General features: G+C 31.9%; 1 pseudogene; it reads left to right on the top strand.

Annotated features, from left to right (window-relative positions):
* Positions 1-710: 710 nt before the first annotated feature.
* LOC131151332 (glutathione S-transferase U8-like) lies at positions 711-25,529 on the top strand (annotated as a pseudogene).
* The last annotated feature ends 970 nt before the right edge of the window (positions 25,530-26,499 follow it).

The raw sequence follows: 26,499 nt of genomic DNA, 5'->3' as shown, positions 1-26,499 counted from the left end.
GGGCATTCTCCACCCTGCAAGGAGAGTTTGTAGAGGTTAAGGTCAGCCCTAGGAATTTGACCTAGTTGTAATCCATGTCGCTCCACCCATTATGTGAGCAAAAGTGATAATCCTTGGGCTTGCAAGCTGAGGCGAGGACGTAGGCACAGTTGGCTTAACCCCGATAACATATCGTGTGTGTACTTTATATTTTTGTAATTTAATTATTGCACATGTATTTTATCTTTCAATAAGTCGGTGAATGCTACACATGATTTAAATTTCCACATATTATATTTATCTGCACATTAAGTATTGCATAGATAAACCCTAGGTTGTGAAATAATGTTGTTTATATAAATTGACCTAGGAAAGTTTAAATTTCTAATTCACCCCCCTCTTGGGAATACATCAATTCCGACAATTGGTATCAGGGTCTCGTTGGACTTGACTTAAACGTTTTTGCAAAAAGATCGCAATGGCTACATTTGGCGTGTCCTCATTCGGAGAGGGACGATCACCTTCTAGTCCTCCATTATTTTTTGGTGTTGATTACACCGCCTGGAAAATTAGAATGAGCATATTTATAAAATCAATGGGCTAGAGGGTCTGGCAAGTGATTGTCAAAGGAATTTGTATGCTTGTAAACAAAAATGATACAACTGTATGTAAATTCACATGCCATGGATTTATTGTATTGCGCTTTAGATTTTAATATTCTACTTGAAATTATGGCATGTTCTAGTGCAAAGGATATGTGGGAAGAGTTGGATAGGAGATATGGACAAGGCAAAGAGGAGGAGTCTGCTACTCCATATGATCAGGAGGAGGTAAATCATGAGCTAGTAATCAACGATGAGGTATATGATTTTCACTCTAGTTCGATCGATGATTCTTATGCTAAATGTTGTATTGTGTCACATGCTGAATCATATGTTACTCTTATGAAAAGTATTGCAGCATATCGTATGATGAATCATCTGATAATCTTTATGATAGTCCTATTGAACAAGCATGCAATGATTCATATAATAATTGTGATATATCTTGTAATGAATCATGTGCCAAATTGAATAACGAAAGCACATTGTCGTATGAAAAACTAGAAAAGACTTTATTGAAAATGAATCAATTTCTAGTTAAGTTATCTAAGCAAAAATCATTTTTGAAAATTGTGAATAAGGGGACAGCTAAGCAATTAAAAGAATTAAAGGAACATTATGCTATCCTTGATAAGAAAAAGATTAAGAAGGTCTTGAAAATCATTTGCTTGAAAAGAAAAATTGAAGACTATTCTGGAATGATTTTCAAAGCCACAAATGAAAGAGATAACCGAAATCAACCCTTAGGAATTAAAAGAAGTAAATCGTTCAAAAAGGGTTCATTTTATAAATCTCATTGCCATGGCTCGTCAAGTAGTAGTATAACAAATAAGTGTAATCGTTCATGTGTATATAAAACTTGCTTATACATGGGAAAGAAGGGGCACATTAAATACACTTGTTCAGGTAGAGGTGTCAAAACCATGGATAAAGAAATGGAGTGGGTTGTCATGAAAGAAAACCCCTTAGGACCTAAGGAAAAATGAATTTAAATTAATATTACCAAATTAATTAATTCTTCCTTAGACCCTAGGACTATATTTAGGGGTTAGTAATGACATTGGGTTTGGGAAGTGGCTTAAGTTTAAAATGTAGAAGCTTACACATCCACTTCCAAGTGGACAAGGCTACTATACCTGGTATATAATTCAAAATGCTTAACCCACACTAAAATATAAATATCTTAAGTTAAGCATATTTTGTCCATTTCACAAAGTTGAGGTTTAGGGATTCGTCTCACTGTATATCCTTTATCCATAAACTTATCTCTTAACATAAAGGCCTAGATCAAAACTTAGACATTACTCTAGGTTTAAGCACGGATGATCATAAATTCCAAATATTTCAAAGTGCTTATTGAAAAGACATCCTTTCTCAACCAAATTAGGGGGCATTCACTAAGGGAATCAAGTCTTCATCTAGCTATCATAAAAGTTTCCCTTTGAGTTTAAATTATGAATCCTCTAATTTTGGTTTATCTCATCCACAAGAAATCCTTACCAAACCAATTTCATATTCGGTAAGGTTTCACCCATTCCTTGGCTAGTATTCTTTCTTCATATCTAAAGGATACTTTCCATTCCCTAAAGAGTATTTTTCACAAAATTCATATACTCATAAATCCTCTTTAGTAAGATGGTTTGGACACATTCAATTTCACGTAAATATCTTGAATCATGTCCACTCAAAATGAATACTCTTCAAACTTAACATAAATTTTAATCCTTAAGAGTATTTGATTAAATTCCCTTTGTAAGCTCTTAAACTTTAAATCAAATCCATTAGGGCTTCATATTCTTTGACTGTGTTGAATGGCTAAATTGGTTGCCCAGGTCCAAATCTTGATGAATGCGTATATCTCAAAGTGACCTATGCACATGTAACTATCATTCAAAGCCATTCGAACTTGGTCCTCTCACGTACTAAAAATCATAAAGAAAGAGGCAAACATTGGCTTAGTTCACTTAAAGAAGTATCTATTGTGACTTTTTGGTCCTCTAAGCCGAAAGCATTTAAAGCCAAGATATAAAACTTTAAAGTCTTAGCTAAAGAGCTTGAATAATAAGAAAGGGCATAAAATGATTAAGTGCATAACTCAGGGGAAGCATCTTTCTTTGATTATTATATTAACAAAATGCTCTCTTAATTATACTACATGCTTCAAGGCCTTAATGAATAACAACCTAACAACCTGCGCTAAACTCAAATCTATCATCTGCACTCTACTATTTATATTCATTGATGGATGTATTATATTTTCTTAAGTTGTTGATTACTACCTGATTGCATGCTTAGTTTAGAATGCCTCCTGCATGGTGGATGCAGTGGATGTGAACTGCATGTTGGTAGTTGATTTTAGGTTTTTGCATGCCATATATGATTTATCTTTTGAGAACAACCATTTATTAGGTTTAGGTTTTATGGAAATGTCCTATATACAAATGACATGCTGCTGAAATTTCGCTAGGATTTTCCCATATAGAACCTTATACAAAGACAATTATGAAATAATAAAAGTTAATTTTTTTTTTTTGAAAGGAAGAGTGCAAACCAGTTGAATATTAATTTTCATCCTAACATAATCATCAAATAGTTAGGGGAGCTCAGCTCCATCCCTGGGAAAAGAACAAAAAAGACTCAAATGCATCGCCTCACTTTGATTTTTGAGGTTCTTCTAAGAATCCTGAACATCATATCTGGTGCTTAAAGTTTTATGAGAAGATATGGATTGTTCTTGGTTATGGACATTATTGTATGCCTTAATATATATTCTCTAATGCATTTTGAAGGCTTCAAGGAGACTATACTGGCTTCCATATTTGAAATAAATCAGTTAATATCGAGTATAGTTATGTTAAAAGTTTTCAAATGACTGCTTATACTTCTTGGCTTGTTAAAAGAAAGTTACTTTTGAAATGTATAAGCACTTAAAAGCGTCTAAGCCATCATTCAAAACGAAAGGGGGAGCATCTTAACATAAATTCCTATTTTTCTTTACTCACAAATATTTTCAGCTTAGATGTACTTTGAATTCACTGTGGTATATGCTTAAATGGAATGTTTTTCTTAAAAATCTTAAATTGATATATGATTGTTTTGCCACTGTCATCGGTTTGCCATATGATCCTTATTTTTAAATTCCTGAGATCCTTAGGATTTATATGGTTGCTTTTTGTTTGGTTATATTGAGGATGTGCTTAAATGCTTAATCAGATAAATGTTGCTTGCTTGAACTTAAAAATTAAAGTTTCTTTTTCAACAAGCGCACCCCCAGTGGCTTTTTGCAAACTTTAAAGGGGAATCTATATATATATGTTTTTAAATTGCATAACTGGTTCGGCACTTCACATGAAAATGCATGCGAACTACTTAGACTGTGTTTTTGCTCAAACCTTCTATGTGCTTTCATATGCCATGTGCTTTGAACTAAAATCTTTTATAGGTCTTATGAAATATTTGAATTGAAATGGTTTGTGGATAATTCTGGTTTGACTATGTTTTTCATGTCATTTAAATCTTGTAATGATCAGTTGTATTGTTTTTGTGTACTCAATTACCATATTTTTCCAAAATAGTTATATTTTTTTCATGCCCTTTTACTGATGACAAAAGGGGGAGATGTGTTATAAGAGCAAAATTAGTCTTTTCTCCTTGATTATTTTGTTATTCAATTTGAAAATGATGGTTGTACTTAAATGCACAACTTGAATTATTCTAAAGTCTTCATGTGTGTATGTGAACTTTATTGAATATCTTGTTTTAATGCATATTGTTAGGAGGAGCCTTGTTAGGTGAACCTACATTTTGCTCCTATGTTTGTTATCATCAAAAAGGGGGGAGATTGTTGACTTTTTGAGTCTGTCTCCTGTTTTGATTATGACAAACCACAATATCTCATCTATATGCTTTGTGTATGAACAGGTCTACCTTTCTAAAGCACAGATGACATATGAGAAATGGAAGCTGAGAACCACTCAAACGAACACATCTTTTGGCGCAATCCATGGAATTCTCGAGGAACAGTGCATGAAGCCTTTGTCTGTTTCAAGTTGTATTATATTTTTATATTTATCATTTGGGTCTATAATTATGATGAAAAATCTGTAATAATTAATGCATATCATGCATGTAAGGATTATAAACTAACGACCATAGATGGACCTTAGGGATCACCCTTCGGTCGACCGACGCCTAATTTTTGGGACTAATTAAAATGCTCAAAGACATTAGACTGACCATATGTCCCCATATGTTGCATAAAAAATTCCCATTTATCTTAGAAGTGATAATCATATGAATAGGGGTGACGTCAAATGAAATTAGGACTTAAATGCAAAAATTTTATATAGTCGGTCGACCGAACCAAAATATACTAAGACCTTCAGTCGACAGAACCTCCCCAGGGTCAATGGTTTGACCAGTTGGTCGACTTTCCTTAAAATTAGTGTCAACGCCTTGGTCAACCGAACTAGCACGTGGGAAATCCCAACGCCCTGGTCGACCGAACTTCCAGTTATAAAATGGCTCGGTCGACTGAACATTCAATTTCAGTCAACCGAACTTAGCACCGGTCGACCGAACCTCGAAGTTCAAAAATCGTCTCAAGTCTGGTCGACCATCGCTATAGTTCAAAAACACCCTGGTCGACCGAACTAAGCAACTTGGTTGACCGAACCTCAAAAGTAGTCGACCGATCCTTTCGGGTTGTTCAATTATTATCGAGGTTAAATTGGGTTATTTTTAATTAAACTCAATTAATATTTTTTCAAAATACCCAGCGTGTCCCCAACTACTGTAATTTTTCTCATCTCTATATATAGGTCCTCATTTGCAAAAATTTAGACATGATTAGGGATTTAATTAGAAAATATTTTCTGTGAATTTTTTGGAACCCTTTTTCATAGTCCAAGCCAAAATACTCCTCCTTTGATCATTCTTTTGTAAAATCCATTTGAGTGAGAGTATTTTAAATCATCCTACATTGCTTTCCAAAGCTATAACTCTCATTGTGTTTGATTACATGTTGATTTTTGATTAAGAATTGTTAGCCAAAGTTTTTCCCCCCGATTTAATTAATAAACTCATTGAGTGGGAAAAGTTTTAGCTAGTGAGTCTTTGCACCATTATTGAAAGACTCATTAAACTTGTCTTGTATTGTGTTCTTGTGAAAACTATTTTGACAAGATTATATTACAAATATCTCTTGCACTAGATTTTTTTGAGAAAATCATTATTGAGATATTTTAACTACACTATTTGGATATCTTTGAAACCCTACGTAAGATTAAGGTATATTGATTTATTGTTTCAAAGATTGTTTGTGAATACACTCTTGTGCATGATTGACTATTGTCACTAGATTAAGTGTAATTACACTTCATTAACAGTGAGCTTATAGTTCTTATCATATTGACGTGCGTTGATTATTATATGTGCGTATCGGTACATAATATGCTTGTGGTGGAAGCAATTTGAATTGTACACAAATTTGTATTTCATTGTTGTATTCTAGGTGTGGCCTGAGGGGGCTTGATCTAACTCATAAGGATCAGGTTGGGGTCAGTCTTGTGAATTTGACCTAGGGGCTTCTCCACCCCGTAAGGAGAGTTTGTAAAGGTTGAGGTTAGCCCTGGAAATTTGAGCTGGTTGTAATCGGTGTCTCTCCACCCATTAAGTGAGCAATAGTGATAATCCTTGGCCTTGCGAGTTGAGGCAGGGACGTAAACACAGTTGACCGAACCTCGATAACATATCGTGTGTGCACTTTATTATTTCACAATTTAATTACTGCGCATGTATGTTGTCTTTCAATAAGTCGGCGAATGCTGCGTATGATTTAAATTTCTAAATATTATATTTATCTGCGCATTTGATATTGTATAGAGAGACCCTAGGTTGTGAAATACTGTTATTTATATAAATTGACCTAGGAAAGTTTAAATTTTCAATTCACCCCCACCTCTTGAGAATACACCAATTCCAAGACGGTTGATCAACTATCTTAGCCAACTTTTTTTCCTTTGTATATTTTGTCTTAACTTTACATACATTCAAATTGATCTATGCTTTATAAGGAAAAAATATATGACTATCAACAACAGTCACGCGATGAATAAGAAAAACTATAAAGAAGACCTCTCTCTCCACAAACTCACATGTCTATTTTTTAGATGTAAAATATGTGACTATAAAATCTGGGAGACATGTAAGGATAAATTTTCTGTATAATTTCTCAATGAATAGCATTGCTTGAGATAAAAAAAATGGGTGCATGTGAAGAGGGAAGTTGACGCCTCCAGCAATTTAGTGTGTGTGTGTGTGTGTGTGTGTGAGAGAGAGAGAGAGAGAGAGAGAGATCTGAAGTGACCATTCGAAGTAGCTAATTAAGCAGCAAGTCTGCACATACAGATCATCACGTTAATTAGGGTTAATTGCATAACATGTAAAAGTTGACCAATAGGCGTACGTTGATTATGGCTTGTCTGTTGCCAAGAAAATTTCTGCATGGTTCCTCAATATATACAGCTAGCTCCAGAGAAGGAAGAAAAATGAGGAATTCACGCCTGCAAAGGGGGAAAAAAAAGGACAGAATTAATTAAGATGGAAGAGGAGGAGGAGTCAAGGTATTGGGGCTGTGAAGAAACCCATAAAGTAATAGGGTTGATACTGCCCTTAAACTGAAGGGCATAACCCTACGACCACATAGAAGAAGAGGACATACATGGCAAGAAAAGCGAGTTGCTACTGAAGTCAAACCCGGTTCACAAGAAGATTCCGGTTCTCTTCCATGCCGGAAAACCCATCGCCGAGTCTCTTGTAATTCTTGAGTACGTGGATGAGACATGGAAAACCAATTATTCCATCTTGCCTCAAGATCCATACCAGAGAGCCATGGCTCGTTTCTGGGCCAAGTTCATTGATGATAAGGTATATATGGGTGTACTTTTGGATTTAAATGCTTTTGGTAAATTGTGTACTTGTTCTTTAAATTAGTATAGGCTATGATTTTTTTTAGTTCAACTTCACATTTGTACTAATTTGATTAAGAGAGAATGAAAACAGTTTTACTATAAATGAATGAAGTATTTCCATGTTTCTAAACTTGATTTCTTATTTTATTAAAATTATTAATAACAATAAAATTTTCATAAGGGTTAAGAATAAGTTCAAATTAATTATTTAGCCTTAAGTAATATGCATTTGGATGCATACAAGGGTGAGGTACGAGTTGGTGTGGATCCCACATCACTTTAGTGCGTCCATCCATTGGAATAATATTTTGTAATGGGCGGGTTGTAAATCTTATGTGAAGAAACGTGCCTATTTTAAGTATTTTTTAAAAAAAAAAATTTATACCTTAAGGGTCTGTTTGGATAAAAGATTTTAGTGGAAAAAAGAAAGGAACAGAAAATAAGAAGGAAACTCATCTTCCATTATACTTTTTTTTTTTTTATATCAAATACTACTAAAAATAAAAAAGTTTGCTATAATAAATACGATTTAAAATTAAGAAAAAATTAAACATGAATGGTGTATAAAATCAATTTTTTTTATTGATTTGATATATATTTTTATTTTCTTTTTCAATTTCCTTGATAACCAAACTATTGGCTTAATAAGGCTTAAGAATCTTATTTTGATGATAATAAATCAAGGGAACTAAACATATTTGGTTAAGTGATGATGTTTTAGAATTCAAGTGGTTTTAATAAAATGTTCAAGATCTCAAGTGCTTGATGAAGTTTATTAAAAACTTGAACTCAAAGATAGAAGATCTAGTGAAGCTTAAAGTCTATGGAAGAATAAAGACAATATAAACTTTCAGAATGAAAGCAAAAAGCATGAGGACTTAGTGTTATAAAAAGTTAAAATCTTAAGAAGTCTCATGTAAGTACTTCACAAATCTCAATATAAATGTTGAAACTCGTAGGAATCGTTATGGAATTAGAGACCTATTTTTGAACACCTCGTAAAATATTTTAAAAGACTCAATTAAGTTTTCCAAGATTAAAGATTAAAATCAAAGTTTTTGGAAATTTCTGAAAGTTGTAAGATCAGGCGATTGATAGTGTTTCATCAGTTCACTGACATTTTTATACTGAAAAACTTTGAGTAAATAGAATAGAATTAGGTGACTAAACTCTCAGACTTAGGCGATTGACTCAGTATTGACTTTTAAAACTGAACTGTAAAAGCTCAGGCGAATGACCATTTAGGATTAGACGACTAACACTACACTGACTTTCAAAATTTGTTGCTCTATAAAAGATCAGGCGACTAACCCCGATAGTCATAGTCGACCGACCTTCGGTCTTTCAAATTTAAAACTGAAAGTTGAGATGTATTCCCAAGAGGGGGGGTGAATTGGGTTTTAAAAATTTTCTTTTAAATCTTTTTATGAATTCTTAAACTCTTTTAATTCTTTCAATGAATTCTTAACTTTTTGTTGATTTAGCAATCACACAAAAATTTAGTTCTTTTTATTCAATCCACAACCATACAATTAAACAAAAACTTAATTAACCAATCAATCAACCAAACCAATCACCCATAATATATTCAACCAAGATATGAGATTTAGCTCTCATACAAGTTTCAGCTTTTACAGCCCTGTGTATGTTTGTAAGCCCTATAGAGAATGCAATTTGTCTTTTAAGATGATAAGCAATGAATGTGATATTGCTCATTCAACACTCTTTCCAAAAGCTTAGACTTTAAATAAACTTTAAGTTAAAGAGTCTCTAAGTCCATAACCCCTAAAGAGCTTCAAAAATATTTTCATATGACATTTTGAAATGAAGTACTACATCGCATATCCTAAAGCCTTAGTAATCTAAGCTTTGAAGTCTTCCAAAATATTTGACTTTGAGTTCCTTTTGACTTGAGCTTGAGTCAGCTTTAGATATCTTCATGCTTTCATCATATTGGTGTTACTTGAGCTTTTGTTGGATCACTTTAAATCTGAATATGACTTGTTTAGACCTTTAGTGATCTTAAGCTTGCATTTATACTTTCTTTTGAACCTTGTATTTAAATATTCCTGCAACATCACCACTTTACCAACATATGTTAATCCATCCTTCATTTGTTATCATCAAAACAAGATTTGAAAGCCTTGTTTGGCCAACAATCTTCCCATTTTTTACGATGACAAATAAGGAGCAAATGTGAGAAATCCTTTAAAAAGGCTCCCCCTTACAATAAGCATGCATTTTGATAAATGATGATATGTATAAGTTCAAAAAGAATTACAATTAAGCATCTATAGCATATATAAAGCATATGTTTCAACATACCTTGCTCACATTTTATCCTCACACTTCTTTTTGCTTTAACATTCATTTTTGCTCACATTTGCTTAATATTCTCTCCCCCTTTGACATCAATAAAAAAGAATTAAGGTATCAAGAATAACATAAAAATACTAAGGCTATGAGCAACCATAAGTAAAAGTATAGATCTTAGTGAAGGTTCATGTTAGCTCAAAATTCATCATGCATATTAATTTATCTTTGCTTACAACAATTTTTTCTTATTTGACATTAATTCATGATACCAATAAGTCATAAGACTCCCCGTGAATTTAATACATTCAGATTTTCATTCGTGACATGAACTATATATTCATGAAAATACCAAGTGTGCTTTTTAAATTTATCATCCCATGCTTCAAATATTGATTTATATCATGTATGTGCTCATGGATACTAATATGAAGAATAATACCAATATCATGTCGTTATTATAACATGCTCATAGATATAATTATGCTGTCATGCTCAAATACCAATTGATATATTCATGTATACCAATATAGATACCAATGCTAATGTCACATCATGCACTGCTCATGGATACCAATATACTATTATTCTCAAGTATCACTTAACATTCTCATGGATACCAATGTATTTCAGAGATACTAATACAAATATCATATCATGCCAAGATCCATGCTTCTTAATAATTATCATGCTTATTAATTTCATGCTCAAATTTTCAATGTATAGTGAGCCATAAATATACGTCAAGTCAATATCATGATATCATATATGTCAGCATTTTAAGCATAGCATAGCTCAGCATATAGTTCATATTATCATGTCATTAGTATCTCACCACAGATGCGTAACAAAATATCAGCATGTAGCATATCATATATTTCACCACATTGTATTTCAGAATATCAACATTTAGCATGTAGCATATCAGCATATATAAGCATGGAGCATATTATTGTATTTATGCATTGTGCTACTACTTGCTCAAATTGTCTTCATGTTTCTTTCTTATCAAAATACTCATGTAATAAGTTCAATTTGCTTATGATTTTCTTTCTTTTGATTTCATATGAATACCCAATTCATATTGCTTTCTAAATCTATTTCTCTGAGTTAAGCCTTGTACAATTTATCTTATGATTTTAGCCAACAATGTCATTTTGATTTGTTTCAATTCAATTTAGCTCTTAAACTCTTCTTTGAGATTTTTCATTTCAACTAGTTTCATATTCTTGATTTTGGATTAAGTAGCTTTCTTAATTTCTAAGGGGAATAACTAATCCAAATATCTTTAATGAATTAGTCTTTCATTTTGATACCCATACTTTCTTGGGTCCGAATGGTTTAGAAGAAGTTGTTTTCTTTACTTTCCAAACATGTTTAGTTTTCACATCTTTCCTCTTTAATGGACATTCGAACTTAATATGCCCATTTTTCTTACATAGATAGCATATAGTGTGAGTATAGGCATTAGAGGAGGTGCTGGCATAATTTTTGGATGCTTTTGTGAAGTATCCCATGCAAAGATTCTTTTTCCTTTTATTTTTAATTCCATTGAATCCTATGCCTTCTTTATCTAATGACATTCTTTGTGATCCAATCATTTTGTCAAAATTTTTTTTTCCTCTAGTAAAATTGTAAATGATCTTTTCTTTATCTTCAATTTGACATTTGAGATCATTTATCTCTATATCTTTCTTGTCATTAACATTTACTTGTGATTTCACTAATTCTTGGGATATGTTACTGATTTTTCTTTCTAATTCAGAAATGTATGTATTTTTCATTATCCATGGAGGTTGTGGACTTTAGATCTTCTATTTCTTTCATCATCTTTTCATTATTGCTTTCTAATCTCTTGATTTTTAGATCTTTCTCTCTTTCAGCAAGTTTGAGGGATTCAAACTCCTTTATTGTACCTTCATTCTTATTTTTCAATGAAGTATATTGTTTAGTTACTTTGACTACGATTTTATGAACTTTGAATAATTCATTTTGTAATTTTTCATTAGATGACATGCTCTCATCATTGGATTCATTAGATGAATCACTACTATATTCATTAACCAATTTGGATGAAGAGCTTTGTGCTTCATCATCATCATCCCATGCCATATAGCAAGTATGAGCAACCTCTTGGTCACAAAATTCATTCTCTAAACTACTAGTACTTAGATTGTCCCATGTAGGAGTCTTCATTGCCTTTTTCTTTTTCTTTTTAGAATCCTTCATGAGCAGTGGACAGTCCGGTTTTATGTGTCTAATTTTCTTGCAATTATAACATGTAGGGATTTTGTTCTTTAATTCCTTTTCATTTGTTTCTTCTTCATCTGATTCTATTTTTGAGTTCCAGAATTTTCATTTAAATTTATTCTTTCTTCTAAGAATTTTTGCAAGTTTCTTAGATGTATAGGCTATTTTATTTACATCTATCTCTTCTTCATCTTCATCACTAGAGCTTTTATTTGAGACTTTAAATGCAATAGATTTATGGGGTTTAGTTTTTCCACTTCTTTCGTTAATTGACATCTCATATGTGAGGAGAGAACCTATTAATTCATCTAAGGAGGTGTTTTTCAAATTTCTTCCTTCAGTTATTGCAGTGGCCTTAGGTTCCCAAAATGGTGGAAGTCTTTTAAGAATTTTTCGGATCATTTCATAAGTGGTGTAGGTTTTTCCTAAGGCATTGAGGGTGTTTATGATTTTTGGGAACCTAGTGTACATACTAGTGATAGATTCATCAGGGTTCATCCTAAGGGCTTTATACTCACTAGTCAACATATCAATCCTATTATCCCTTACATCAATAGTACCTTCATAGGTTACTTCTAGTTTATCCCAAATTTCCTTTGCTGTTTTACATGCCATAACTCTATTGAGTTCATTAATGTCAAGTGCACAATATAAGGCGTTTATTGCACTAGAGTTAACTTGCAGCATTTTGTGATCTATTTCGATCATCTCTTTTTCTTCCTTAGGTACCTATTTTTCATCCACTAATTTGGTAGGGATTAAGTCACCATGTGTGACAACCTTGCAAGCCTTCCAATCCATTATTTGAAGGTAGATTCTTATACGCTGTTTCCAAAATGTGTAATTTAAACCACAAAAGATGGGAGGCCTAGTTGAGGATTGACGCTCTCCAAAGGGAGTTGCTCCTATATGTGCCATCTAGATCTTTATATAGCTACTAATTAAGATTTTCTATAACTCCGCTCTGATACCAATTGAAAGTTGAGATGTATTCCCAAGAGGGGAAGTGAATTGGGTTTTAAAATTTTTCTTTTAAATCTTTTTATGAATTCTTAAACTCTTTTAATTCTTTCAATGAATTCTTAACTTTTTGTTGATTTAGCAATCACACAAAAACTTAGTTCTTTTTATTCAATCCACAACCACACAATTAAACAAAAACTTAATTAACCAATCCACCCACAATATATTCAACCAAGATATGAGATTTAGCTCTTATACAAGTTTTAGTTTTTACAGCCCTGTGTATGTTTGTAAAACTTGTAGAGAATGAAATTTGTCTTTCAAGATGATAAGCAATATCACATTCAACACTCTTTCCAAAAGTTTAGACTTTAAATAAAATTTTAGTTAAAGAGTAGAAGTCCATAACCCCTAAAGAGCTTCAAAAATATTTTCATATGACATTTTGAAATGAAGTACTACATCGCATATCCTAAAGCCTTAGTAATCTAAGCTTTGAAGTCTTCCAAAATATTTGACTTTGAGTTCCTTTTGACTTGAGCTTGAGTTAGGTTTAGATATCTTCATGCTTTCATCATATTGGTGTTACTTGAGCTTTTGTTGGATCACTTTAAATTTGAATATGACTTGTTTAGACCTTTAGTGATCTTAAGCTTGCATTTATACTTTCTTTTGAACATTGTATTTAAATATTCCTGCAACATCACCACTTTACCAACATATGTTAATCCATCCTTCATTTGTTATCATCAAAACAAGATTTGAAAGCCTTGTTAGTCCAACAAAAACAGCGAGCGAACGTTTCCAAAACACATTTCTTGGTCCCCAAATTTTGTGAAAACTTGGGAAACACTGCAAGAAACTTGGGGAATACGAAAATTAAATTTTTCTATCTATAAATACATGGTAAAACTAAATATCATACCATACCTACAGGTAGCAATCAAGCTAAATTCTTTCTACTCTTCAAAGCTTTCTTGCTCCAATATTTTCTGAAGTCTTGATGTGTTCTTGCTGATACGAACTCATGGTTTCTATTCATCCGCTATTGAGTTTTTTCAAATATCATAATTCCGGTGATAAAAATATGGCTTCACTCTTTTATATTAATTTTTGATTGAAGTATATTGGTATTTAGTTGTACTAATCTACTCTTGTTGAGAGTTCTTCTTGTACACAAGAAGAAAACTTGTTTTCTCTTGTTTTTGGACGATTTAGGGTTGTTGAATTGTTGGCTAACGAGAAGGGAAATTCTTATTAGAGAGGGGTCTCCACCTAATAAGGAGAGGTGTTAACTTTGCCTCGTAATAAAGTTGGAAAGGAAAATCCTCATAGCGGTTGCTTGGGGCAAAGATATAGGCTATAGGCCGAACTTTGAAAAAATCCAGTTCTTAGCTCTCCTCCCTACTCTCTTTAAACTTTTGTACAAGATATTATATGTGTGTATGATCTTTATATCTAGATAAAATTTGGGGATTGCTAGAATCTTAATTTTGAAGCATATCTAAACTTGGCATAAAATAACTTATTGGTTGGTTTGATAAATTCATCAAAACTTCGATTTTTTTGAATATTTAAATGTCAGAAAGGTACTTTAAATTGTTTTCAAAAATCAAATCTTTGAGAATCATATTTCATTTATTATAGTAAAGGAATAAATTTTGAGTTAAGTTTAAAATCTAATATTCATTTCTAACTTATTTTAAAATTGATTCTTGAAATTAATCAGCCATGTCTTCACATCAAAGATTTGAACTTGAGATTAAATATTGATTCAACTCGATTAATAGTATATAAATTACATGATTATTGTTAAAGGTTGATTACTGGCTGAAAATAAAATTCAACTAAAGAATTTAAATGGAGCAAAGAAATTTTAAAAACCCAATTCAACCCCCCTCTTGGAGTTCACCTTGCTTTTCAATTGGTATCAGAGGGTCGATTGTAGTGAATCCACACCTAGGTGTATCTTCTTTTGCTGAGGGTCCATCCTCCTCTAGACCATCCATCTTTTGCAGAGTTAATTATACCTTTTGGAAACAACGAATGAGAATATACCTATAAACCAAGGATTGGAAAACTAGGAAAGTTGTCACACGTGGTGATCTCTTCCCTACCAAAACCATAGATTATAAAGAAATACCAAAAGAAGAAAAAGAAATGACAGATAATGACTTAAAAATGCTGCAAGTAAACTCTAGTGCTATGAATGCCCTATGTTGCGCTCTAGATGTAAATGAGTTTAATAGAATTATGGGATGCAAATTAGTTAAAGAAATTTGAGATAAACTTGAAGTAACTTGTGAAAGAACAGTTGTTGTAAGAGATAGTAGAATTGATATGTTCACTAGCGAATATGAAGCATTTAAGATGAATCCTGATGAAACTATCAGTAGTATGTACACTAGGTTCACCCATATTATAAACTCTCTCAATGCTTTAGGGAAAAATTACTCTATATATGAAATAATCCGAAAAATCCTTAAAGGACTTCCACTATTGTGGGAACCTAAGGCCACAACAATTATGGAAAAAAGAAACTTGAAAAATACTTCCCTTGATGAATTGGTTGGATCGCTTCTCACATATGAGATGGCTATAAATGAAATAAATTATGAAAGCAACAAACACAAAAAATCAATAGCCCTTAAAGCTACTAAATAAAGTTCTAGTGAAGAAGAATAAGACAATGAATTAGACGATGATGATATAGCCTTAATTACTAGGAGACTTGAAAAATTCTTTAAGAAAAATAAGAAATTTACTCAAAAATTCAGAGGCTCAAAATATAATAAAGGAGAAACAAGTAAAAAGGAAACCAATAATGAAACTCTTACATGTTATAACTGCAAAAATGTTGGGCATATAAAACCTAATTGTCCATAACTTAAGAAAGACACCAAGAAGAAGAAAAAGAAGGCGATGAAAAGCTACTACATTGGATGACACAAGCTCAAGCGAATGAGAAACCGAATTAAGTGATCGAGATGTGGCAAACCGCTGCTTCATGGCTAAAGATACTAAGGTAAATTCCTACACTAGTTCATCTGAAGAATCTAGTGATGAATCATGTAGTGACTCATGTGAAAGCATACCTTCATATAGAGAAATTCAAGCTAAACTATTTACTTTACATAAGAGGTTCATAAGAGTAACCAAAAGAAACTTAACTTGAAAGAACAAAGTGAAATACTCAAAAATCAACTTGAGACTTCAAAATCAGCTAAAAAAGTAAAGGACTCACACATTCATGATCTCATGGATAAAATAAATGAGATGTCTCAAGACCTAGTAAAGTCGCAAGTAAATGGTGAAAGTAAGAAGGATTTAGAATTGAAAAAACTTAAAAGTAAAATTGAGGATAAAGACCAAATCATCTACAATTTCACAAAAGGAAATGAAAATTTTGAAAAGCTAGTTCGAGTACAAAGAATGTCATTAAATAAAGAAGGAATTTGATAAAATGGAGTTGAAAACAAGAAGAAAAAGAATCTCGATATAGGATACTTTGTAAAAGAATCAAAATATTATGCCATCACATCTTCCACAGATGATTATGAACATACTACTTGCTTCTTGTGTAAGAAAAATGGACATATAAAGTTTGAATGTCCATTTAAAAGGAAAAATATCAAAATCAAGAAAGTATGGAGAGTCGAAACTGAAAATAAACCTGAAATAAAAAGACCTAAGAAGGTTTGGGTACAAAAAGGCATCACCTTGAACCCTTCTTGTAGGTATGCTTTAGGACCACTCTATCAAAAGAAAAATGGTACTTGGACAGTAGGTGTTCAAGACATATGACTGGAGACAAATCAAAATTCACCACACTAATGCAAAAAGATGGTGGATATGTCACCTGCGGTGACAATTCTAAAGGTAAAATTATTAGTATTGGAAAAGTAGGTAAAAAACCCTCCTTGACCATTGATGATGTTTTACTAGCTGATGGGTTAAAACACAATTTACTTAGCATTAGTCAATTAAGTGATAAAGGCCTTGATGTAATTTTTAAAAAATACAAATGTGTAGTTGAAAATAGAGAAAGTCATGATATCTTATTCTCAACAAATAGAGTTGATAATGTGTATTGTATAAACTTTGAAAATCTAAAATCTAAGGAAATCACATGCTTAACAGCCATAAATGAAGCTAACTGGTTGTGGCATAGAAGACTATGACATGCTAGTACGGATTTTTTTATTATTATCTAAATTAGGTAAAGAGAACTTAGCCAAAGGTCTACCTAGCACAAAGTTCGTAAAAGACAAAAATTGTGATGCTTGCTAGCTTGGAAAGCAAACTAAGACTAGTTTTAAAAAGAAGAAACATATTTCAACTAGTAGGCCCTTAGAACTCATCCACATAGATTTATTTGGCCCTACTAGAACACAAAGTCTAGGAGGAAAGCAATATGCTTTCATCATTGTTGATGATTATTCCAAGTTTACCTGGGGTACTCTTTTTGGCCTCCAAAGATGAAGCTTGCAAGATGTTAATCAACTTATGTAAGAGACTCCAAAATGAAAAGGGGTATGGAGTTCTAAATATCAGAAGTGATCAAGGAAGAGAATTTAGAAATAAAGAAGTTGATAAATTTTTTAATGAACATGGGATAAATCACAATTTTTCAGCACCTCGAACTCCGTAACAAAATGGAGTTGTTAAAAGAAAAAATAAGTCTCTTCAAGAAATGGCTAGACCATGCTTAATGAGCATAAATTACCTCAATAATTTTGGGCTAAAGTAGTAAATACTACATGTTATGTGATGAATAGAATTTTCATTAGATCAAAACTAGAAGAGACTCCCTATGAACTTTGGAAAGTTAGAAGACCTAACATATCTTACTTTCATGTATTTGGATGTAAGTGTTTTTTACTAAATGATAAAGAAGACTTAGGAAAATTTCATGCAAAATCATATGAAGGAATATTCTTAGGGTATGTATTAAAAAGTAAAGCATTCAGAATCTATAACAAAAGAACACTCACAAGCATAGAATCAATACACGTAGCCTTTGATGAGGCAAATCCATTCACTAAAACAATTGATATTGAGGAAGCTAAAACAGTACAAAAATTGGACGACTTAGAAATTAAAGTAGTAAAATATGAGAACAGTGAATCAATCTCAAATGATGAACCTATAAAAAATTCTGAACTACCTAAAGAATGGAAGTTTGTAAGAAATCATCCAAAAACCCAAATCATTGGCGAACCTTCCCATGGTGTGTCCACTAGATCCTTTTTGAAAAATTTGTGTAATCATTATGCGTTTGTATCTCAGGAGGAACTCAAGAATATTAAAGAAGCTTTAGGGGATGATTCTTGGATAGTAGTTATGTAAGAAGAATTAATCAATTTGAAAGAAACAAAGTATGGAATTTAGTTCCTAAACCCATTGATCATTCGGTAATTGGAACCAAATGAGTATTTAGGAATAAAAAGGATGAAAACGGTATGGTAGTACATAATAAAGCTAGAATTGTAGCTCAAGGATATAATCCAGAAGAAAGAATAGACTACGATGAGACCCTTACTCCCGTAGGTAGAATGGAAGCCATAAGAATTTTATTAGCCTATGCATCTCACAAAAAATTTAAACTATATCAAATGGATGTACAAAGTGCATTCTTAAATGGATTTATAAATGAAGAAGTCTATGTGGCACAACCTCTAAGTTTTGATGATATTCATAACCGTAATCATGTATTTAGATTAACAAAAGCACTATATGGACTAAAACAAGCTCCTGGAGCTTGGTATGAGAGGTTGAGTGGATTTCTATTAGATAATGGCTTTTCTAGAGAAAAGTAGATAGTACATTATTTATTAAATCTGAAAATGAAGATATGCTTATTATTCGAATCTATGTGGATGATATAATATTTGGTGCTACAAACGAAGATCTATGTAAAGACTTTGCACAGTGTATGCAAGATGAATTTGAAATGAGTATGATGGGAGAATTGACTTACTTCCTAGGACTTCAAATTAAGCAAGTTAAAAAGGGAACCTTCATAAATCAATCAAAATATATAAGGGATATGCTTAAGAAGTTTGATATGGACAGTAACAAACCTATAGGAACCCCATTGAGTACATCTATAAGTCTTGATAAGGATGAAAAAAGAAAATTGGTAGATATGAAATATTACCAAGGCATGATAGGAAGTCTACTATCTTTGACAGCTAGTGGATCGGACATTATGTTTAGTGTATGCATGTGTGCTCGTTTTCAGGCAGCCCCTAAGGAATCTCACCAAATAGCAGTCAAAAGAATCTTATGATATTTTGGGTTTATGGTATCCTAAAGACACATGCTTTGAAATGATTAGCTATTCAGATGTTGAATATGCTAGATGTAAAATTGATAGAAAAAAGTACAAGTGGTACTTGCCACTTTTGAGGAAGATCTCTTGTGTCTTGGTTCTCTAAGAAACAAAATTTAGTAGCCTTATCTACTGTTGAAGCTGAGTATGAGGTAGTAGGGAGTTGTTGTGCACAAACTCTCTACATGAAGCAACAATTAAAAGATTTCAAGTTGGAATACTCAGCTATACCTATAAAGTGTGATAATACCAGCGTCATTAATATCTCTAGAAATCCCATATCACACTCAAGAACCAAGCATATAGACATAAGACATCATTTCTTAAGATATCATGTGCAAAAAGAAGACATTAATTTGGAGTTTATGAATACAAGTGACCAATGGGTAGATATTTTTACCAAACCTCTTCCACAAGATAGATTTATATCTATAAGAAGAGAACTTGGATTGTTACATAATAGAGAAGTTGTTTAAAGAGGACATTGAATGAGTAGTAAAGTAGAATTTGAAAGGCCAGTGAGGTCAGGTGACTAAAACATAAGGCACGTCGACTGAACCCTTTCTTACTTTGTTAGTTTTTCGGAATCAATAAAGTTAGGTGATTGACCCTTTGAGCCTCAGTCGACTTATTGCTACTGTCTAGGCAAATTTAAATGCGCTAAATTGTCAAGCGACTGACCCTCGATTTCAGTCAACTGACTAACGGAGATTTAAATACCTATAGTGTGCAAAACCCTAAACTTTCAACTTACCAAGCACTTGACCCTATTGTTCTCTTCTCCTCCACCTGTTCTCCTTTGATCCCAAGTGCCTCCATCACTCAAAATCCTCCTTTTAAACTTTGAAGAACATCCCTCTACATCATTCTCCCACAGTCTTCTAGGGTTTCACCATTCATTTTCTTCAAAATTCCAAGAATAAAACAAACAACAAATCATGGTTCTACTTTGGGAAAGGATGACAACAATATTGAGCAATGGATTGTAACTCCTCATGTAAATATGCTATACAGAGAGCATATTTGTTCAACTGATCCTATTCTTGGTAAAATTCTTGACACAACATTCTTTGAAGAATAATTTCCCGACATTTTATATATGTTTATAAATTTAGGATGGAAGAAGTTTATCACTTATCAATCCAAAGGACTTTATTCGAACTTGGTTAAGATTTTCTATGCTAATATGGTTAAAGGAGAAATGGTAATCACTACCCAAATCATAAGAAAATCTATTGCTTTCACTCCACAGACCTTGGCAATGATTCTCAATATACGATAAGGTGAATTTGAATGTCCAGCATTTGGACAAACTTGAATCATGTAACAAGGTTTCACCCCTGAATATTTTTTCCCACTAATCATGATTGAAGAACCAGTTTATTTTGGTCATCCTCCACTATATAAGCAACTAAACCTTCAGGCATAGATCCTATAGAAGCTAATCACATACAACATCTTGCCTCATGTTGGTTCTTACGACTACATGTCATATTTGGACTATTTTGTCGTGTGGTGCTTACTGAAAGGGAAAAATCTTGATTTATCAAGCTTGATTCTCAAATGGATGATCTCTTGCACAAAAGCTTGTCAAGTAATTCTTCTTTTTTGAGGAATTCTGAACCTTCTTTTTGCTCATCTCAATGTAACCTCTCCATATGACCTATTCATCAAGCGTACCCATTATGACCTCTTCACCTCTACTATACCTAAAAATGGGTTACAAGAAACTTGATCAAGGTTGGTTTTCTAAGTTCAATCATAGACACCTACATGCTCAGGAACAACAACAACCAGTTCCACAACTAGATCAACACCCTGCTCCTCCAACTGATGATGCACCATCTTGGTTTTTAACTTACCATTAGCAATTCATTGATTTTAGTAGTGAAATGAGAGTTGGCTTTTAAACTCTTTAGGACAAATTTGCTGCTTTTCAAGTTAACTATTCCTCATTGGATCAACGATTTGGTTGTATTGAATAACATATAGTTGGTTCTTTATGTGGAAAAGATACTATGGAAATAAGTGAAGTAGGCACTGAAGAAGAAGGAGATGAAGAAGTAGATGAAAATGAAGAAGAAGAAGAAGAAGAAGAAGAAGAAACTGAAGATGAAGATACAGCTGCAGATGCTTAGATATTTTTGTCGAAATTTGTCTTTCAGAAAATTGCTTTGTAATTCTTGGATGCTTCTCATGTTGTTTTTTGGACTACTTGATTACAACATAAGGACTTTTATTCTTTGATTTTGTGCTGATACTGCTCTCTGCTTTAGCATGTTTGTGTTTATCTCTTTTTGATTGATGTCAAAAAGGGGAGAAATTTTGAGCAAAACAGAAAGCACACACACACACACACACATATATATTGCTAATATAGAGATATACAATGTCGATAAACACTGTTGATGATATTATGATTATGAATTGACAAAGATGAACGTAACATTGATGATCTTGAAATATGAAATTAAATTGAATTTCATGAATGGAAACTAAATCTGATATGCAATCATATAAATAAATGACTTATTTTCCAAATTGTGTTAAGACTATGCTTATTGTAAAGGAGAGTCTTTTTAAGGCTTACTCATTTTTTGCTCTTTATTTGTCATTATAAAAAAAGGGGAGATTGTTGGCCTAATAAGGCTTAAGAATCTTATTTTGATAATAACAAATCAAGGGAACTTAACATATTTGGTTAAGTGATGATGTTTCAGGATTCAAGTGGTCTTAATAAAAGGTTCAAGATCTCAAGTGCTTGATGAAGTTCATTAAAAGCTTGGACTCAAAGATAGAAGATCTAATGAAGCTTAAAGTCTATTGAAGAATGAAGACAAGATAGACTTACAAAATGGAAGCAAAAAGCATGAGGACTTGGTGTTATAGAAAGTTAGAATCTTAAGAAGTCTCATGTAAGTACTTCACAAATCTCAATATAAATGTTTGAAGCTCTTAGAAATCACTATGGACTTAGAGACTTGTTTTTTAACACCTCGGAAAATGTTTTTAAATACTCAATTATGTTTTCCAAGATTAAAGATTAAAATCAAAGTTTTTGGAAATTTATGAAAGTTGTAAGATTAGGCGACTGATAGTGTTTCATCAGTTGACTGACATTTTTATACTAAAAATTTTTGAGCAAACAGAATAGAATCAGGAGATTGAACTCTCAAACTTAGATGACTGACTTAGTACTGACCTTTAAAATATACTAAACTGTAAAAGTTCAAGCGACTGACCATTCAAGATCACGTGACTGACACTACAAAGACTTTCAAAATTTGCTATTCTATAAAAGATTAGGCGATTGACCCTGATAGTCATAGTCGATTGACCTTTGGTCTTTTAAATTTAAAAAGCGATGGAATGTTTCCAAAACTGATTACTTGGTCCCCAAACTTTGTGAAAACTTAGGAAACATTGCAAGAAACTTGCAGAATACAAAAATTAAATTTTTTATCTATAAATACAGGGTAAAACTAAAGATCACACCATACCTACAAGCTGCAATCAAGCTAAATTCTTTCTACTTTTCAAAGCTTTCTTGCTCCAATATTTTCTGAAGTCTTGTTGTGTTCTTGCTGATAAAAACTCACGATTTCTATTCATCCTCTACTAAGTTTTTCAAATATTTGAATCTCGGTGATAAAAATATGAGCTTCACTCTTTTATATTGATTTTTGATTGAAGTATATTGGTATTCAATTGTACTAATTTGCTTTTGCTAAGAGTTCTTCTTGTACACAAGATTGTTTCTTGTTTTCTCTAGTTATTTTGTTTGACGATTCAGGATTGTTGAATCGTTGGATAACAAGAAGGGGAATTCTTGTTAGAGAGGGGTCTCCACTTGATAAAGAGAGGTTGTAACTTTGCATGGTAGGAAAGTTGGAAAGGAAAATCCTCACAACGGTTGCTTGGGGTAAGGACGTAGGCTGCAGGTCGAACCTTGTAAAAATATGGTTCTCAGCACTTCTCCCCACTCTCTCTAAATTTCTAAACAAGATATTATATGTGTGTATGATATTTATGTCTTGCTAACCTTTGGGGATTGCTGGAATCGTGATTTTGAAGCATATCCAAACTTAGCATAAAATAACTTATTGGTTGGTTTGATAAATTCATCAAAGCTTTGATTTTTTGAATATTGAAACGTTAGAAAGGTACTTTGAATTGTTTTCAAAAATCAAATCTTTGAGAATCATATTTCATTGATTATAGTAAAGGAATAAATTCGAAGTTAAGTTTAAAATCTGATATTGATTTCTAAACTATTTTAAAATTGATTCTTGAAATTGATCAATTGTGCCTTCACATCAAAGATTTGAACTTGAGATTAAATATTGATTCAACTCGATTAATAGTATATAAGTTACATGATTTTTAAAAGTTTATTACTTGCTGAAAGTAAACATTACTGAAAGTAAAATTCAACTAACGAATTTAAGTTAAGCAAAGAAATTTTAAAAACCCAATTCACCCCCCCCCCCCCTCTCTTGGAGTTCACCTAACTTTTCATAGACATGAGAAATTGGATTTCTTTATGTTTTCCTTTCATTTCCCTCATATTTTTTAAGTTCCAAACGGGGTCTTAAGAAAAATAAAATTAATTTTATCCAATTTTTACTTTTATTAATTTATAATATTGATATAAATATATATTTATGAATATATATATATATATATATTCACTGTTGGTTAATATTATTATTTTAACTAAATAAAAAATTTTCTTTTATTTTTAACAATAATTTCTAGTCATTCTAAATGTAATTTTATTTTATTTTGTTCGAATTACATTACAATATAGAAATTTATTTCTTTTAAAAAAAATTTTTATTTAGAAGTTTATATTGTCAAATTTATTGTTTTTGAAATGTGTATTTTGAAAAATTAGAGTACTTTTGTCAACCAATTGATTTGCATTGTTCATACTTCCATATAGTAAAAAAATTAATTGTTCAGAAATTTTTTTTCTTACTTCCAAAAAATAAGGTTATAACTATTTATTAATTCTTATCCATTATACATGCATCTTATGTTACTTCATATATAAACTTACATGAAACAAATATAGACTGCCAAATAACTTAATCATGCTTTAAAATTAGAACTTTCAAAAGGTCTCCCAAATGGTGTACGAATTAAAATAATTTACACGCAATATTTTCATATGAGTTATGATTATAATATTAACTGTTGAATTTCACAAAGAAAATGTTCAATTTATGGTATAATAATACTAATGGGATACTTAAAATTTCTTATAATGCTATAGTGTAAATGTTCTTTAAAATTTTTGTTATTTTATAAACATAATAGTTAATTTTTATTAACACATCTATTTAATTACATAAACTAAAATAATTTATATAACAATTTAGTTATTTTTTTTACTCTTATAATTTGAATTTGTTGGGATTCACAGGGCCTCTAATTACAAAACACAATTTAATCCAACCCATTCTCATACATTCTCTCATAGACTTAAACTCAGCCCTTCCCTCAAGTATTGTAGGAGGAGACAACAAACTAATAGGTTAAAGGCATCTTTGCTTTACATGTTCTAATCATTGTTTTTTTTTTTCATGCATAAAAATTTTAATCTCATGTAATTTACATGTTTTTATGACTAGTATATAAAAATTAAAATAGTAAGCAAATTTACATATTATGTATTTTTTTTTTGAGAATTTAAATATTATAATGTTATTGTATTGCTATCCTATATTTGTACTTAATTGAATGTGTCAAAGCTCGTGCCAATTTATTCTTTACTACAGTGCCGACCTGCAATTTGAAAAGCTTACCATGGCGATGACAAGGCAGTAGAAGAAGCACACGAATACCTAAAAATACTTGAAAATGAGCTCGAGGATAAAAAATTCTTTTGGAGGAGAGTCAATTGGACTAGTAGACATTGCTACTAACTTCATAGGTTATTGGATGGCAGTGTTTCAAGAGGTAGGATCAGTAAAATTATTGGCAAACAAGTATCCCAAATTGTGTGTATGGTCTGATGAGTTCGTCGGCATCGTTATGGATTATCTACCACCTAGAGATAAACTACTTGCCTATATTCGAGTTCACTTTGGGTCTACTAATGCTTCTAAATAAACAATGGAACTACACAAAAGTCATAAAAATATCATGCTTTTTGTTACACAATATGCTTCATATTACTATGCCTTATACATTAGCGCATAATACAGATGGAGTGAGTCATAACAAGGCGTGATATTTAGGTTAGTCGCATATTTTCGCTAAATAAATGGTTTTCGTATTATGTGATGAGTGCTTCTATCATATAACATTGTTTCTTCTTATTTATGTCTCTATGGTTGTTTTATGTTTCAATTGTTAATGAGTTATGCATATCTATGAAAAATAATCCATAAAGATATTAGTAAAATGTTAAGGTACAAAAAAGACTTTAGTACCTCATAATCACACTTGGAAAAATGACAATTACCTTATTATTTACTGTTTTAAAAACATATTTTGTCAGTTTGCCAAGTGTGCTCATGTAGACCTTCATACATGATGTCTTATATGTCAATTTGTCAAGTATCACTTTACATGATTGGGGAATTTACCATTTACCATTTTAAATCTCCCAAAAAATAGCTGGGGGAATTTAATACTATTAGGGATTTATACTAAGAGACATGCTACATGCTTTATGTAATCGGTTTTAGTATTTATTAATAACTTCAGTTATTCCATTTTAATGAGAATATTTGTGAGCAATGTTTGCCCAACATTATTTATTTATTGATTATGCATGTGTGTCTTTTATTCTATATAGTAGTCTATCTAGTGTGTAGAGTACGACTTATACACAGAAAATTAGATCATTAGTTCTTTTAGAATATAAGTTTATTGTTCACAGTCTTAAATGAAATTAGACACACCATTGGTAGGATTGTAGCACAAGGTTTTAATAAGTTTGTCTTGACTATTGGGAATGGTACAGTTCCAACTCCTTGTGCTAGTACATTTTGTGTGTATTGAACAAGACCGTCTTAGGGTAACTGTTTTTATACTAACTATATAAAACAATTAATATCTTATGGTTATTATAAGT

The sequence above is a fragment of the Malania oleifera genome, chromosome 3 (genome assembly GCF_029873635.1).
Source record: "Malania oleifera isolate guangnan ecotype guangnan chromosome 3, ASM2987363v1, whole genome shotgun sequence".
Lineage (NCBI taxonomy): Eukaryota > Viridiplantae > Streptophyta > Magnoliopsida > Santalales > Ximeniaceae > Malania > Malania oleifera.
Note: the sequence above shows the minus strand (reverse complement) of the source record. Positions and strands in the feature narration are given on the sequence as shown.